Source organism: Saccostrea echinata, unplaced genomic scaffold, assembly GCF_033153115.1.
Source record: "Saccostrea echinata isolate AGI-Se365-2 ecotype Australia unplaced genomic scaffold, CSIRO_AGI_Sech_v1 ptg000016l, whole genome shotgun sequence".
Lineage (NCBI taxonomy): Eukaryota > Metazoa > Mollusca > Bivalvia > Ostreida > Ostreidae > Saccostrea > Saccostrea echinata.
The window spans coordinates 3,030,164-3,035,773 of NW_026889765.1; positions in this window are offsets into that span (position 1 = coordinate 3,030,164).

Here is a 5,610-nt window from a genome sequence, read left to right on the forward strand (position 1 = left end):
CTCTCGCTGCTCAGTGGCCCTTAGTACCGAGTATAGGTCAAAATTTGCAGCCCTCCATCGGCAAGTGGTGGTGTTAAAAATTCTCGAGAGGGACGTTAAACAATAAACAAACAAACGAGTGAGTTGTAAGATGGCCTTTATCGTCTTTAGTCAGTATAACACCCAAACATGAAACAGATGTGGCAGACTCTGTGGTGTCTTTTTATTTCGTTTTCACTGAAAGTTTACACTAGGAAATTCGCGAAATTGAAATTAATGCACGCTATTCCTTGTACAAATTTCAAAGATAGACTACCTCAGTTAAACACATAACCTTAAACCGGTATTAGTTGTCACTATGGCTACTAAAAATCTTTCAGAGTATTCCTTACCCTAGTATGTTTTGCAAAGATCTCAAGAAAACTTGGTACACATTGTGGAGTTTATACAAGATTTCCATTTTTAAAAAAAAAAAAAAAAAAAGGTTGTACACAAGTATACTGCATAACAATATAACATATTTTCGGTGTGTAATTTTAGCTAACCTGACCGAAAATCAGAAAAGCTTGTATGTCATGGTAGAGTTTCTGTCACCCTGTTATGTTTAAAAAAATGCTACTCCTCCTAAATTTTGGTCCGGTACAAAAAAAAAATTACATACAATGCATAGACTACATGAATACATACTAGAATTTAACGGATGTTGAATGTAATGAACAATATTGCCATGGTTACAACAAATAGAAAATTATTTGAAATTGTTTGAAAATGCTACCCTTCCTAAAGTTTTAGTCTTAACTCGATAAAACTTGGTACACTGGTATGCCACACACATATTCACGATTACGATTAGTGATATTGTCAAGACTATTAAAGATATTCTTTCAAAATCGTATCTTTCCCACAGTTTTTGTCTGATTTTGATTTAATTTGAGAAGCAGACTTCACCAAGACTCATAATTTTATAGATACATGTAGGTTTTTATTTGATGAAAAGTGTTACACTGATCAATGCATGTACATGATTTTAAGCTCACCAGAACCAAAGGCTCAAGTGAAGTTTTCTGAAATTCGTCCGTTGTCTTTGTCGTCGTAAACGTTTCACAATTTCATCTTCTCTAGAACCACTAGACCAATTTCAACCAAATTCTTAGGTGAAGGGAATATTTTTTTTTCAAGGGCCACGGTCTATTTAAAGGGAAGATAATCAAGAAAAGGCAAAAATAGGGTGGGTGTCATAAAAAAAAATCTTCCCTAGAACCAATGGACCAAAAAGAAACACTTGTGAACATCTCCTGACATAATGTATATTCAAGTTTGTTCAATCATGACCGCGGGATACTTTGGGACCACAACATGAGATCAAAGTTTTACATGGGAATATATATGAAATAATGTTTTATAAATCTCAAAAACAGCAGGACCAAGTGGTGTTAACATACAAGCATCCCCGGGTAGTGTAATTTTTTAATTTTTTTTTTTAATTTAATTTAAACATATTTTATTGAGTAATTCAATGATTGGGCAACAGGCAAGGCCTATGCACACCCTCTCCTTGTATAATAGGTCAAGACATAGACATTGAATAATAATACTTGAACATGGTAATAAACTTGCTAATAATGGAAAATAAAGATTCATAATCAAGTATTATTCATCAGTATCATAAAAAAAGATGATAACCCCCTAACTGTATACAAATTATTTACATACTGTTCCAGCTTTCATATGAATATTGTAAAAATAATATATATATATACATTCAACAGAGTATTTAATATTATAGTGTACTCAACTAAGGTAGTGTGCTCAAATCAAGGCCTCCGGGGGTAGGGTGGGGTCACAATAGGAGACCCCATAAAAATAAAGTTTTACAATGCAATAAATAGGGAAAATGCTCAAAAATCTTCTTAAAAAAAAACAACAGAACCATGATTTGTGATAATAATTTGCAAGCATCCCCAGGTATTGCAATGCAAATTCAAGTTTGTTTAAATCATCAAATGATCAATTAACATTTCCATAGTAGGTTTTAGTTAACTGATGTGGGTGACGCAAAAAATCTCATGTTTCAGTCATTTCAGTATGCTTCAAGCAGTTAATGTCTGGTTTCACAGTGGAAAAGGAAGCAAATTGTCTTCCTTGTAAAGGTTTACATAAAACTGACCTATTTGTTCTCGAGATGAAATTATTAAATTTTACAAACTTTCTATCTGATCATCTCAAGGAAGTTAACAGACCAAATACGTCAACAGCTGGTCAACATTTTATATGATTTTTCAGTTACTTGAACAGCAAACACTCTGTATATGTTGGTCTGTGATATTTCCATAATCAAAGGATGCACGTTTTTAAATGAATTTCTTAATTTTGTGTGTTGTTGTTACTGGAATCGGAAAGGTACAAAAGACTACGAAATGGTGCCTTGCTTCGTACTTAACCATGTAAGTTAATCCATATAAATGTGATGTAACAATGAGACTGCTTAAAAATGCTGCCTTTCAGACTTTTAAATTCGTCTTATTTGTACAATAAATCTTCATTTAATGATCTCGTTTGCCATCTACCTATCATGAATTTCTCTAAATGTTGTATCTTAAGGATAAATCGTCGTCGGACAATGCAACAGCTGTCCAATAAGTGCGCTGGACTTGTGGAGCATTCGTTAAATATTCATAACTCGGTGACAGTTTTGGCTTTCTTTCCCATAATTAACTCTCAAGAAGCTTAAGTGTTAAAAATCAGAACACAATTCCATAAATAAAGAATGCGAAAAGATCAAATTAAATGATTTTCTCCGAATGTATGAATAATTTATCTAAGTGAAGAGTCCAGCTCGGACAATGTCAGCTGCGCGTGGACAGATAGTCCCCTTAATATTAAATGTTCTATCAAATTAAACCGAATCTTCCTTTGGCGTGTGTCTATTGTATCTTAGAAATGCTTTTGTTCATGCATTTATAATAATTATATTTTGAACACTGACAAGCGCAGCAGGCTTGCAGTTTTATTTCCAATGGACAATGCCCTGACGTGCATCCTATTCTTTCGTTTCTCGTTTAAAAAAAAAAAAAAAAAAAAAAAAAAAAAAAAACTCGTGTCTTATTAATCTGAATATGAATCTCAAAAAGAAATATATTTTGTTCGCTATTTAGACATTCGGCTATCTACAAAATCCCATATTCTCATTTTATAGCTTTGAAAAATAAGTAGTTGTAATTTGATTTTTTTAAGGGCCAGTTTTAATTTCTAATTATGTTTGACCTATACACTGTCTTCTGTAATTTTTATTCTAATTTTACCAGAGCGGATGAAAATACGCCTAAGTAAATCAAAAAATTGAATTTGATCATGTAAAGAAATAAATCGTTCATATCAATACATTGCATTTGACTTTTTAAGACACTTGAATAAAAAAATTGATCTCAAGAAGAAATACCGGTAACCCACTGGTGAATTTTCTGTCGTCTCTCTGATAATCTGGAGGGGAAAAAATGAAATACTACTCCCCATGCAGATTTATCCTACTTGAAAACACTTTGGTATAATTATGTATAGTATACTTCTGTCCCTATAAGCAAGTTGATTTTCTTTTACAGATTGGTCAATATGCAGGCAAATGTTTCAACATGCAGCGTATGTACATGTTAACATCCAAGATATTGTTCAATACATAATTTCCTTAAGAAAGACAAACTATGTCCAGATATGACATTTGTCAGATGCAACTTAATTACGTCAACATATAAATAATTTTATTTACTTGCAACAATCATTTGAATGAAATCAGCTACAATTGTATACTATACATGTATATTAGGATATTTCTACCTTTTCTGCAGTTTTTTTTTCTCTGACCTGATCAAAAACCGACGCATTAAAAGTAGTTTTTGTACTACATCAAGATACTCACCTTCTTTCAATAATTTTGGTTGATAGACATTGTTGCTGTTTTGGAAGTGTTCCTTCTACAGTTTTTATATAATCTGTATAGAATTGAATTTAGACTACGTCTTATAATGTGACTTAAGTTTAACTGTAATGAATAATAGTGATACTGTTTGTAAAAAAAAATATAGTTTACCTTTTTCCCGACAGTTTTGCTTCTCCTAAAATTATCCTGGATATCCAATGCCTTTGTAAAACTGTTCGTATTTAAATAACAATTATGCATATTGCAAAATGTACAATTGTCTATACAAGACGACAAGATTTTTTTTCTCTGAAGATTGTATATATATAGTAAACATTTATCAAATCAAAACACCCATGCATTCAATTAAATGCAATGTTTAATTTAAATTCATATTTCTAGAAACACTAAATATATATTCGTATTCATTTCAAAATTTTGATTATCAACGGAGGAGAATTAGCCCAAATGTAAATTTTATCAGTGGATAAAATTAAAAAAAAATATCTTATGTGAAATTAAAAAAGATGTCTAAAAAACAAAACAAAAAAGAAAACAACAAAAAACACTCAATTATTTTATATATATTAAAAAAAGAAGAAAACGATTTTTTAAAATAAAGAAACGATGGGAGAAAAGAGCTAAAAACCGAACTATAAATCAGAAGATACTGACCAAACTCGTCTGCCGCAGGTGGCACCAGAATATGCCCGGAATTTCACCACTGAAATGACACTCCTCTGTCTTTATTTCATTGTATCTTTTCTAGTAATGTATTAATAATAATCATGATGATAACATTAAATACAATTCATGAAAAGCAGGGGCACGTGTTTAGTACAAATCAAAGTCCTTTCATCAATCCGACATTTCTTTATTCTTGCTAAATTGAATGCCGGTCTTCAAATAACCAGAAAAAAATTGAGATTTTTAATTTTCATTAATGCAAATATCATTATTAACCATTCTTACTTTTGATGACAATTTTAAAATTACCTGTTTTAAATAATTTTGCCTTTTTCTTTTTCTTTTTTTTTTTTTGTTTGCAATATTAGACAATAGAAGAGACAAAAATCATTAAAATTTCAGATTCAATACGTTAAATTTAATGCACATATACTTGAATCATTAAAATAATATAATTCTTTTAAATAATAAACCGAGTATGCACTGTGTTCCCTGTCTTTTTTTTTTTCAATCGGTAAGTGATATAAAATTTCTGTTGGAAAGATAATTGCGTCATTAAATTCCGTGTATAATTTAGATTCTAAAGTTTTTGGTATGTCTGTTGGAAATCGAAAAGTTAACTTCAGAGACGCTTTTGATAATGATCATAAAAAAAGAATTAGAAGTTGTCATTATACTGGAGAATTTAACAATTTAAACAATACTGCATTACAGTCTCCCCCCCCCCCCCCCTTAACAATAAGATAAATTGTCTGTTTTACAAATATATTTACAATACGTCATAACAATACTCAGTACAAACAGATCGCCTGACAGATTAAAGATGAACAAAATTCAATCAGCTTTAGTTTGAATGAGAGCAACTGAAAATTTATAAGGGTTGTTATTACTTTATCTTCGCGATGCTGTCGATTTTCTTTTAAGTTTTTGTGATCATTTTGAACAGAAAATACGAGGCACTTATCGCACAACTTCATCATAAAATTCATTTGAAACCTAACACTGCGATTCCATAATTTTCCCATTCTGGA